A 13,052-nucleotide genomic window follows, 5' to 3' on the forward strand; every position below is an offset into this window, starting at 1 on the left:
AGAATCCCTGGTACTACTGTAGTCAGTGAGCAGCTTTAAAGATTAAAAGCTCCAAAGGAACACGTGATACGGTAGAAAAATTTCAAACGAAGCGGATTTTCCATCTTTTTGCTGCTACTTACTCAGGTACGAGTATATTACCAGCTTCTCTTCCAGCTGAGAAAAGCCACTCTGAATATACGTATTTCCGCTTTTGTATCGCATTATGGGAAACGAAGCAAAGCAGTGGAAAGTATAGAAAAACAACGCGCAGGCAAGGCGGTATTTCATAAATTATAATTATTTTTAATGAACTAAACAGTACGGCACTTTGTAGAAAGAGTTCAACCGAACCTCAGCAATGTGGCTTTCCCCGTGCGGAGAATCGGTTCCGGCGCAACTTTGGTTTGGTGCTGAAATTCAAGATAAGGCAACCGATAAAATGCTTTAAAATATCGATTATGCTACCCACGCGTGCAGTTAGAGCGTAAAGGAAAGCACCCCAGTAACAACATTGCAGTATTATCTCGAGCAGAACTTTTTTGTTATATTTTCCTTTTTTGCGTTTATTCAAAAATTCAATATTCAATTTAGCCTTGTAGTAGCATAAATACCATTTTATAGATCATGCGTGAGAACTATTTTGTGCCTTGTGATATGTAAGCGAGTGGTTTCCTAAATGTATTTAAGTACTTAGAAACAAAACCAACAATATTGAATGTGAACTGTCCGATTTCACCGGCCATTTACGATGCTATCGCTCTAATGAGCCCTTAAAAATATTTCAATTTTCAAATAAACGTATTATTATGAATGCTTTAAAGATAATATGAAAAAAAAGGAAATGAAGGGAAACTAATGGTAAAACCAATTCGAATTCATGGTGACCAAATCAAGACGAGCGGTGAGATCGTACAATAATTTGACCTCCACGATATATTGATCACGCTTGGAATCAAATACTTCGAAAATATTCTCAAATCAAATACTCAATCAAAATTATCAAAAAACTCCCTTTTTACTGAAATAGGTGTATACATCCATTGTTTTTAAAATCTCGACTCAACCGAATTCAGCTGTAATCTGCGGCTGACTGGATAATGGGTTGGTAATTTGAGAAAATATAGCTGTTGTTGGATATCAATTTATTTTTTCGCACATAAAAAGTAACATTAACTCGTAACACGTTCTCCCGTCGGTTTATAAAGATGATTAATGTTAGATAAGAAGAATGGAAGCTGCGCCCATTAGTTGCGGTCGCTAGTAAATGGCTCTAGCAACAGTATGTATGCGATCGGGAAAGGGATCGCCACTAAGAGGTTTTATTGTGGTGTGCTATAAATATTGCAGGTTTAAAGCAAAAAGCATTGCATTGTCATTTGGAATGAAAGAAAACTAAAAAAAGTAAGCTGTTTCATCAAATGGTGAAATTTTTTGTCATACTCAGCTGAACTGAATAACACACAGTTCTTTTGTAAAGATTATGTATAATGCATTCACATGTACATGTATAAAAAGAAATATAAAAATCAACTGGGTGTGGTACCTTACCTTCAGCAACAATTCAGGAAGGTTACACTTTTATCACTGTTTCGGATTTCAATTGATATAATCCTTTACGCCACGAGTTATATTGCCACATTGAAAAGCCGAGCTCCTTCCGAAAGACAGAACCGTTGCGGTTTATGACTCCTTGGCTGAAGCGTGCGAGTGTGTGAAGATGAATTTGTGAATGTTTCCTTTCCAGACCTGGCCTAGCAGGAAATGAATCTGCAGAAAAGAAAAAGAAAAATGAAAGGAAGGATGAATCATTTGGAAAAATGATTTATGGTGATTTATTCTTCGAGTGGTCCTTTTCCACAAGCCGAAAGGTATAGTCGACCGCACATTATCTGATCCCTTTCTACGCTAAAGATTCCCATTCTACATAACCTCGTCTCCGGTCTGCTGGCGGTAATGTAAAAAGGCATGCTAGTGAGAAATGGATTTCAACTTTTTCACTTTCAAGACCTGGTGTTTTTGGGCAATTTACGATGATCGTGAGTGAAAATTTTGAATGTTTTATCATACAACCAATGCCAGACGAATATATTAGAAAACGACATGTTGTTTTGTTTCGGCTATACATGATTTTCGTATCATTCGAAGTATAGGTCTACCTTTTGTTTGAGTAATGGGCTAGAAAAAAATTGGTTGGAAATGTTTATCAAAATCTAGCAAGTACAAGATAAGTTTTGTTATCAATTTAACACGATGACTGAACCAATTAAATGTTCCCTATATGTAAACTTAATAAATAAGTTCTGCTATAGTCAAACTTCATTTTGCTTCCAGAAAATAAACTGCATATTCCAGCAGGTTTGCATACTCGCTGTTGTTCAAATAATAGTTTGCTTTTTTGCGCAGGTCACTACTATTGTTTGTCTGAATTAAATGGCCGTGGAACACGTTTTTGCGAGTTTTGTGTTCAGTGCAGGAATTGTTTGCGTCGTTAAATGATTCCGCCTCATAGTGTAATCGTCAGAGCAACAGCAGCATTATGCAGTTTCATCCAAAGTTGAAGTGTAGAATACAATGGAAGTTTGTTAAGGGTTGTCTTTAGTTTTTTCCTTTGGAATCAAGAAGGAGCAGAAAAAAATATGTGATTTACTACGCATTTTAAACGTCAGCTAGTCGTAAAAAATAATCTTATTTCCTGCTGGTAATATTAGCTCAAGTTTGCTTTGCAGAACAATTCAAATAGAACAGGGTAGGAAACCTATTTTAGGCAGCTTATGTATGTATTGAGATGAAACACTCGTCATGTGTAAGGTGAAATACAAACATAAGTATATCAATTTGATTGCTATCTCGTTTTCATATTATATCTTATTCATGTTAACCTGATTACGTAAGCTTTAACAATAATCTATTGAACCGAAGGACACTATTTCAAACACCGCGAACCTATTTTAGGTAGTTTACATTTAAGCGGAACTTTTAACAATATGGGTTGAGGAGCTGTACTGAAAATAGATTAATACAAAAAACTGAATAACTTGCAAACCTTGCAGTTCAGCAACTGGTAAATCAATTTTATGAGTTTCATTGAGGAATATAAAAAATAAACTTTAGGTTTTTTATGGTAAAAATTTTAGTGTGGAAAAATATCAGAAAATTTTTCTCTTCAGAGTTAACTTAAGGTGAAACTGTGTTAAATCCAAAAAATGGCCGACTTTGAGCTGCCATTCCGAATTTTCAAAGGTGAGGCATTCCATAGATAATGAATAAAAATAAGCTTTTATATATTCTTTCGATTCCACTGAAAACTTTCACAGTTGTTAAATTTTGGAAAAGGGGACATTTTATGATATCTCTTGATCATGTTGACTCACGACTGCTTTTTCAAAAGGAGAGCAGTTCCATATAAAATGTCCCAGTTTTAATATTTTTTTTATTTGTCATTTTTGATTTTGATGAAATTTTGCATCGACGTTTATATGGGCAAAAGACGCCATTTTGTGCTATTGGGTTAATTTTTTGGAACATGACTCGTTTTTTAAGAAGCTATTAAAAAATGACATTTTGGGAAGGTATTGAAGATTACAAATATTTCCAGAGCCAAACTTTTTGTTTGATCGACTTCGGCAAAGTTTACGGCAGTTTTTTGCCTTTCTCCTAGAAAGGTTTAGCAATCACTTGCAGAACCGAAGATATAAAAGTGCTTCAAAGGGCCGAATGGCATATATCACTCGACTCAGCTGTGCATTTTCTGTATGTGTGTGTGTGGGCAGATTTTTATTCTCACTCACTTTTCTCAGAGATGGCTGGACCGATTTTCATGAATTAATTGCAAATGGAAGGTCTTTTTGTCCCATTAGACCCTATTCAATTTTATTGTAATCGGATTTTTAGTTAAGAGGTTATGTATCAAAATGTACAAATCATGAAACATCATTATCTCAAAGACTACACAACCGATTTGAACACAATTGATTTCAAATGAACGGGCTACCTGAAATACCCTTAACTTTTGAGTTTTATAAAGATTGAACTTGTGGTTCAAAAGTTATGAAAAGAAACGTGTTCTGAAGACTGTTTAATCTCACTCATGTTTCTCAGAGACGGCTGAACCGATTTTCATAAAATCAGTGTCAAATGGAAGGTCTAGTTGCCCCATAAGACCCTGTTGATTTGTTTTGCAATCGGACTATTACTTTGTCTGTTATGTTTAAAAATGTGAAATCCAGCTATGAAAAGAAACATATTCCGAAGACTACTTGGACTCACTCACTTTTCTCAGAGATGGCTGACCCGATTTCCACAAAATTAGTGTCAATTAATAAGTCCAGCTGCCTCATAAAACCCTATTGAATTTTACTGTAATCGAACTGTAACTTCATCTGTAATGTACCGAAATGTGAAAATCACAAAACTTCATTATCTCCGAAACTACACTACCGATTTGATCAATATTATTATCAGATGAGCGGACTAGTTAAGGGTTAACTGATGAATTATGATTGAACACGTGGTTTCAAAATTTGGCTGTCCTATACGTTCGCCATCTTGGAATTCAAAATGGTATCTGTGGTCGATTTGAGCTCCTGTGTCTCATTCTTGATCCGGATATTATTAAATTGGGTGGAAATCGGCCATTTTTGGCTGTTTTCCAGAAACCGGAAGTTGCCATCTTACAATCCAAAATGTTGCCTGAGGTCGATTATAGAACATATTTGTTACCTCTAAAAACATTCACCTGCCAAATATGGTTCAATTTAGTTGATTAGTTCGCGAGATGTGCAGAAATTTGTGCAGAAACATGTGCTTCCAGAAGAGGAAGGGGCGTCGAACTATTATAGACATATTTGTTACCTCTAAAAACATTCACATACCAAATTTGGTTGTATTTTCTTGATTGGTTCTTGAGCTGTGCGAAATTTGTGTTTCTTCTGTATGGGCCTCTTCCCTTATAGAAGAGGGAGGGGTGTCAAACCATTATGCGCATATTTGTTACCTGTAAAATCATTCACTTGCCAAACTTGGTTCCATTTATTTGGTTAGTTCTCGAGATGTGCACAAATTTGTGTTTCATTTGTATGGTATCCCTCCCTTCCAGAAGAGGGAAGGGTCTTAAACTATCATTGGAACCTTCAACGGTACCAAAAACTCCTACATACAAATTTTCACGTCGATCGGTTCTGTAGTTTTCGAGCCTATATGGATCAGACAGACAGACAGACTGGACTGCAAATATACATGTTTTGAAACAGTACCGCTACCATCGTTCGTTATTTCATTTGAGTTTCTGGATGAATCACTATGAGTTTTATGATTTCAATATTCATTAGTTTCTCATAACATAATTAAAGTACTGTTCCACATTTATTTTTGAATTTAAATTATGTTCCACAATTAATTTCAAAATCAAAACATCTTCTGAACTTATGCTTTAAGAAAAAAATGTCATAAGGAAAAAAAAATTTTTCTACAATCCAAAATATGGCGTGTGTTTTTGATTTTATCTGTTGATTTTTTTTCTCAGTGTACATTGTTTAAACGAAGATTAATCTTATTCTTAGACGATTTCTCGATACAGTCTAACGTTAGATTAGAGGACGTCAAACTAATTGCTAGCATCACTTTGGAATTAATTTGACGTCCTCTAATCTCACCTTTGTCTATATTAAAAATTATCTAAGCAAGTCCAATTATGTATACTCCTGAGGAAGTGGCGTGGTCAGTTGGGGAGCTCCTTAGCCGCAAGCTTACAGAGTCCGCTTTAACAAGCACATCGTAGGTTCGAATCTTGGTAGAATCAGTCCATTTTGGTTGTCAAAGGATTTTAACATGGGTTCATTTCCAGGTCCCTTACCACATATCGTTCCTTCAAGTCGAGTTCTACAGTACCCCTCATTGGATATTGGATACGTGCAAACTCAATAGACAAATTGTTTGAAATGATTGGTTTTATCGAAATGAGAACATCCTTGCCTCCTATCCTCCTCCCATCATCCCGATTACGAAAATACTGGTCTTGAATAATAAGTTCCTATCAAAATAAACCCAGCCAGAGAGGAACGTTAGGTGAAGTCTCTCTCCAGGGAATTGTAATTTGGCGATATTAGAGGATGGAAAGTGGCTTGGTATAGTGGGGCAGTAATGAGTTCGAAATGGAAGCCACCCTAATGTGTAGATTCGGTATGCGATATACACATCCTTCAGCACACAGTTGCTCTAATACCGAGTTTGCTCGGCACGAAGGCCGTTGGTAAGGTGTCGAGCAGTCTGTGTTTTCCGCCTTACACTTATTCTTCTTACAACTTTTTATAACAGTCGTCACATTACATTCGTTAGAGGTAAATAAAACAAAGGAATGGGTTTGGGCTGTTACCGAAACGCGCTGTTTGTGTAGTGCTGTCACGAACGTCTATGTAAAAACAGTTTCTTCTTTCTTCAACTTTCGTTATTCCGAAGACAGCTATCAAAAACACACAACAACAGAAATAGTATTCTTAGAAGACAGTAAAAAAAGGTTGTACTTTTGGAATGCCTGGTCATGAATAATAAGTTCCTATCAGAATAAATCCGGCCAGAGATAAAAGTTAGGTGAAATCTCTCTCCAGGGAATTGTAATTTGGGGATATTGGAGGATGGAAAATGGCTTGGTATAGTGGGGCAGTAGTGAGTTCGAAATGGAAGGGTAAAACCTCACACACAAGCACAGATATAAATGATTAGCGTGTCACTTACTTCAATAGTGATACCGCCAATAGTATAAAGCACAGAGTACATAAAACACTAGGGTAATTTCACAAGAGATCATATGTCTTTGGTCGCAGTGATGGGTCCACACAGCGAAAAAAGGAGCCAGTTCCTGATTTGTATCAAAACTCATCACGCGACACTTCAATTTGCGAAAAATTCGATAACTAGAGAACAAGATAACACACACACTTAAAATTTACTGCCGGGTCTCGGTAATTTATTGCCGAGAACGGCACTCGTGGTCCCCGTGGTTCTGTGGTTAGCAGTGTAGCAGATCAGGTCGAGGATCTTTTCGAGCTGGAAATAACAAATGTATTATTTCAGTTACTAGAATTAAAAATAAGACAAAGTTCAAAATATATATGTTTTGTGTATAGTTCTTTTTCTTCGAAGCAGTAGTTTTCCCATTTTTTTTAATGCCAATACAAAATATACTGGGTCAGCCTGTATTTTATAATAATAGGTATTTATTGTACATGTAAGTTAAGAACTCAAATAAATAAAATTCAATTATATCGTCGCATAGCATTCTGTTCACTTTGCTTTGCAATGGCACCGAAACTGCAGTGTTGACAGAATGCGCGTTAACGACCTTTGTTGTCGATCATTTTTAAACCACATAATAAATCAGTTCAGTTCAGTTTGGACCTTCAGCTCACCAACATGTAGCTATTTTTAATTCATAACCATACCGAATAATCCGGGATCGTAACTTGTATACTTTTATGTATTTTCCCAAAAAAAAATTCTGAATTAGCAAAAAACATAAAACACAAACAACGCAAACGAATAAGTCCGATATGAGTTACATCTTCTTGAGTCTTCAGTTGACTTCATCGAGCGATTTGTATGTACATTCACCCATCTAGAAACTCTTTTAGGGGCAACGGGCCAAACACATGTTTCATGTGTCAACTGTGTGTGTGATGTTATGTGATGATACCGCACTTAGCGGAATCTTCGCATATTCGTCCTCCTCAGTCTCCGATAGCGATATCGTGTTTGATTTATTATTTTTCCAACACTTTTCTGCCGTGACCGCACATGAGCGACAAACCATCGCCGGCGGAAATATGAAAGGCATCGGAAGTTTTCTGCAGTGACTAGAAACAGAACGCGGATGGTAAAAAAAATAAAAGAGCTAGTAGGTATATGTAGTGTTGAATCATGTCTGTTTTTTTTTGACGAAGAATATTGCATATTCGTGTCGTACTCTTGACGACTAAAGGCGTCATCACCTTCACGTCAATCAGTGTGACGGAACCACGAGAAAAAATTGCAGAAAAAACTATGATCACTAGTCAATGCAGTACCTCATCTGGTTGCAAAGATCGATTCGTCCGTTTACCGCTGTTCTACCCTATTCATAAAGAACTCACCTATCTTGGGGCAAGTGATGATGAAGTTTGCATTTGATTGGATATCAATTTGTTCAATATTTACCCGAGCCACTACAAGGCAATGCCCCATGCAGTCTGTTGATCCGTATAAGTTTTGCATTGATAGTGATGTGCAAGAAGCGAGACTCGGTTGGAAGCTGTATTGGATTTACGATTCATATTACCTCTTCAAACGGTCGGATCCAATCCCGTGGGGGTAGTAATTTTTCACTTTTTTACTTACTAGTCTACAGTGCTTCTTCCAAGCGAACGAAATTGGGTGTATTATAATATGAAAATGAATTATTGACGTTTATTAGAGTTCTTGATAAGCTTTAATTTGCAATTTTCATGCAAATAGGGTAAGTTATTAATTAATTCAGAAAAGGAGGATATTTGCCGTCTTTTAGTCTTATAATGGCTTAGTTTGATCGACTATGAATTTATTGGTATTGTTTATACTAAAAGCATAACAATGCATGGATTCTTTCGTTGGAATTCGTCGCACATTTTTGTATAAAAATTTCCAAAATTGTGGTTTCTGAATGTTAGTACAACGAATGTATAAAAGTTTTGGATTCGTAACTTGGAAAGGTTGTACGTTGATCAATATGACTGAAATATTTTTTGGAAAGTTTCAATCATCTTGGCGATAAATCTGCCAATATTTCTTTTCAATATATACGCATTTTTTAATGTGAAAATTATAAAAGCCAAACAGACTTCAATTGGTTTGCAAAAATGTTTTGTATTCAAAACAGCTTGAATTTTATTTTATTTGCTTTCTGTGTAAGCAACTTGTACCATCCAATCCACGTTAAAATTGAAGTACCAATTAATTTTTTTAATTGGAAAGGTTTTTTTCTGAAACGAAAATCGCTTATTTGATTTGAAAATTGACAGAGTGCAGGTTTTCTCTTACCAGCTTTGAGGTTTAAACTGTGACCATTGGCTTGATTGATGGAAGCGTTATTAACTAAGCAAGGGCGACGACCAAGCCAAACTATAAATATTATAATTTGATTGCATCGATCATCAGTAAATGTGATTTTTCTCATTTCGAAATACCTACGTTTGTTTTGGGCATGTAGGATGGTATGATAATACAACTGTTGTTCTCTCACACATGTGGTTCATCAGTTATCATTAAAAAAGATTACCTGTACTAAGTAATTACTATCGCATAAGGTTTGTTTTATTTATCATTTAGCTTCTAGTGTTAATTTTCAAACATGTGTGGTAAAAGAGAGAATAGCTATTCTGATACGTAATGAGGTTCTTGTATTACTTGCGCTTATATTACATTTTGCACCTGTGTATTTAATTGAAATGGGAAATGGAAAAACAATTGCTGTAACAGAAAATGTACATAGAAAGGTTTGAGTATCATACGTTGGTTAAATGCCACAGGTGGTGTTTGTATACAGAAAGTTGAATTCTGGAAAGTTATGTAACCGAATTTTGTCGTATGAAAATTGTTGTAGAAAATATATGGAATGAGCTCAGAATTGCAAACATATATTGAAATAATGCTAAAATTTCGTACTGTGAGCCAAAATTGATAGATTTTAACCTGTAATTTATTTCCAAAGTTACTGTGGTTGATATCATTCAGTTAAAACATCATTTACCATGTACATATCGAAAAATAACACATGTCCAATGGAATGTATCTATTTCATAAAAAAAGAAATTACACTCATAGCCATAGGAGTTTTCTTGGGTACATACCAGTACTTTAAATAAATTTAAATAAATGTTGTTTCGGAAAAAATCAATATGAAGCTGGTTAATTGGAAAATATTGATAAAAGTAATCAGTTTCACCTCATTCCATGGTATCTATTGTATGTATGTATGTGGTAGATCTAAAACCCGGCAATAAATTAATAAAATATTAATCAATTCTTCTATGTGAATAGCTTATTCCACACCGTGCGTAAATCACACCACTTTTTATTCAATTTCGTTCTCATGCAATACGTGTTATAATATGTTTGCCATGAACTTTTTACATAATTCAATCAATATGTGAGCCATGTTCCGAGATGTTCATGGCGTAACAAAAAGTGGAATAATACGGATTCTCGTACACCAGCGGAATCACCTGTGCGCACGGTGCTTCATCTGTACATCATCAATGTCATGGAAATAATCGTAAATCACGTCTGCTGCTACCTTGTTGTTATCCTTTTCAAGCCGAACACAGAAACAGTTCAGCCTGAGTTGAATTCTTATTTGCTCCATCGTCGGGAAGTAAAATATAATAAGGTGGGGTCCGGAATTGATCACGAAGGTTAGTGGCAAAAGTTTAAAATTATATGTTTGATACATATTGTTTTTGCAATAAAATAAAAACAATTGTCTGTCTCAAATGAACAAAAATTCTTGGGAAAAAAAAAGGTTTTTTTTAAGTGATTTGTTGTTCGTGTACCAAATGAAAAGTTGCGCTACGATGAAGACCAACTGTGGAGCGCAGAAGTTTTGAAATAAATAATGTACATTACTTGCAACATTCGTGATGATTTGAAAGTTCTTTACCCTGCGTTGAAGACAATGATCATTTGATATTGGTAATCGCGATGAAGAGGGTTATTATAATAATAGTTCTAACGGTTATTTTGTTAACCAAAATTGTTGTTTTGTACATTTTATAAGACGTAGTTTTATTATTATATAGCTCAAAAACATTGGATTATAGAGTAGTGAAACATCAAATTCATTTTTCTCGTAACTTTGAAAAAAAAATAGTTATCTATAAATGATTCAATCCTATTGGGATGGTGAGTTGACAACCTGGAAGCAGCGTCATACTTAATTCCTGTCCTCACAAGCTCCCATCTCACACCTTCACGAGTCATACGATCACAATAGATTGCCGACTGGAGCATGGACAAAACTGGTTGGTGTAACTTGGGCAATGTTGTCGTTCGACAATAGTTAAGAGCAATTCTCGCTGAAACCGTCCCACTGGTGACATGAGATCTTTAAAAAAGGATATTTCTGTGTCTAAATGATTGAAAGTAGTGAAAAAATGAGGAAACCACTTCGGTTAGTTCATATTGATGGACCCCTCGGGCACAAATCGGTTAAACGGTTTTTAGATAAATTGATTTTTGAGCAATTCTTGATCTTTTTATTGATTTATTTCTCTTGAATTTGTCATTGAAACCCCTGCAACCAACACATCGTTTTAATGGGGAATGAGAGAGCATTCATTTGAAATAGAAATTATAGCCATTTTGGATCTCGCCGCCATCTTGGATTTTATCAGAAAAACATGTTTTTGAGTAAGTTCGCAACCACCGATTTAAAATTTGACATCATTGGAAGGCTGAGAAAAAATGCTTTAAGAAACATTAAAAAAATCAGGTCAGCATTGAGTTTACCTTGCCATTCAGATCACTTTTCGAAATCGAGCTTCGAACAGTTCAACGCATGACGCGCGTCCAATATCGAATCAACGCAATATGCTGAGCCTGTGGTGTGTTTTTGTGTATAGTGTATATTCGGGGCCATCCATATTCCACGTGGACAGATTTTAAAAGATTCTGCTCTCTCCCCCCTTTTTCGCAACTGCTCAAATAAATTCTAAAAATTTTGTATATGGGCGCAGCTGGAGTGTGCATACGATAGCTGCTCAAAACATGACGTCAAAGTTGTTATCGGAGATCTCAACGCTCAGGTTGGCCAGGAGGGGGAATTCAGACCGGTTATTGGAAAGTTCAGCGCAGGCTGGCTCACGGTTGAAAACGGCCTTTGATTAATTGAGTTCGCTGCGTCCAAGAATATGGCCATACGTAGTACCTACTTCCTGCATAGCTTCACATATCGGTAAATCCGGAGATCACTACAACAGACTGAAACACAAATCGATCACATTTGATTAACGGAAGGCACTTCTCAGAACTTATCGACGTCCGAACCTATCGTGGCGCGAACCACGATTCCTACAATATTTTCAAAATGCGCCAGACTTTCGGTTGTCAACAACATCTGCTACCGTCGCCGGCACGGTATGAACTGGAGCGACTTAAATTCCCCGACGTCGCTACTGAGTACGCGTTGCCTGATGAGAAAGAGCTTACCGAGGCCCCTCTGGAGGACTGCTGGGGTACTGTGAACACAGCCATCAACAACGCAGCGGAAGGTGCTGATTCGTCGAGGGAGCTCGGCGTAACGGCTGGTTCGACGAGTAGTGTCAAACGAGAAGAATGCAGTGTGGACAATGATACTGCAGCAAAGGACCCGTCATAATGTGAGTCGATACAAACTGAAACAAAGACAGCAAAGTCATTTTATCCGTGACAAAAAGCTAGAGCTATAGTGTGAGGGAATGGAGCAGCTGTATCGTTCAGAGAAAACAAGAGATTCTACCAGAAACAAACGCATCCCGCGCAGGTTTTGTGCCGCGAGCTGAAATGTGTCAGGATAAAGATGGAGGAATCTTGATAGATGAACGTGAGGTGATCAACAGGTGGAAGCAGCATTACAATGAACACCTGAATGACGCAGCGGCAGACGAGGAAGACGGTGAGAGGAACGATTTCGTCAGCACAGCGGATGAGAGAGACATACCGCTCCCTACGATAAATGATGTTTAGGATACTATCAAGCAGCTCAAGAACAACAAATCACCTGGGAAGGATGCCATCGCAGCGGAGCTTTTTCAACCTGGGCTCGGGTAGGTTGGTTTACTATCTGTATCAATGCTTTCCCGTCGCTTGGAAGAAATCATGTATGTTTCCAGTTTTTAAAAAAGGAGATAAATGTAACGTCGTGAACTACAGAGGAATTACCTCCTTGCGCGCAGAATCTAAGGTGTTTGAAACTATCATCAACAACACATTTTTTTTGCTGCGTGTTGCAACTATATATGCAAAGGACAACCTGGGTTTCTTAGAGGTCGTACGGTGGAAACAAATCTTATAAAATTCGTTTCACTTTG

At 36.7% G+C, this 13,052-nt stretch overlaps 1 protein-coding gene across 1 annotated transcript in view; it reads right to left on the minus strand.

The window, feature by feature from the left end:
• The window catches only part of LOC129720681 (potassium channel subfamily K member 10-like), a 214,004-nt gene that overhangs the window by 70,656 nt on the left and 130,296 nt on the right, over positions 1–13,052 (minus strand). Inside the window, exon 4 of the mRNA XM_055672240.1 lies at positions 1,531–1,749. The gene's annotated coding sequence lies outside the window, so the exon portion shown is untranslated. The remainder of the gene's footprint in view (positions 1–1,530; positions 1,750–13,052) is intronic.

This window comes from Wyeomyia smithii, chromosome 2, assembly GCF_029784165.1.
Source record: "Wyeomyia smithii strain HCP4-BCI-WySm-NY-G18 chromosome 2, ASM2978416v1, whole genome shotgun sequence".
NCBI classification, from domain to species: Eukaryota; Metazoa; Arthropoda; class Insecta; order Diptera; family Culicidae; genus Wyeomyia; species Wyeomyia smithii.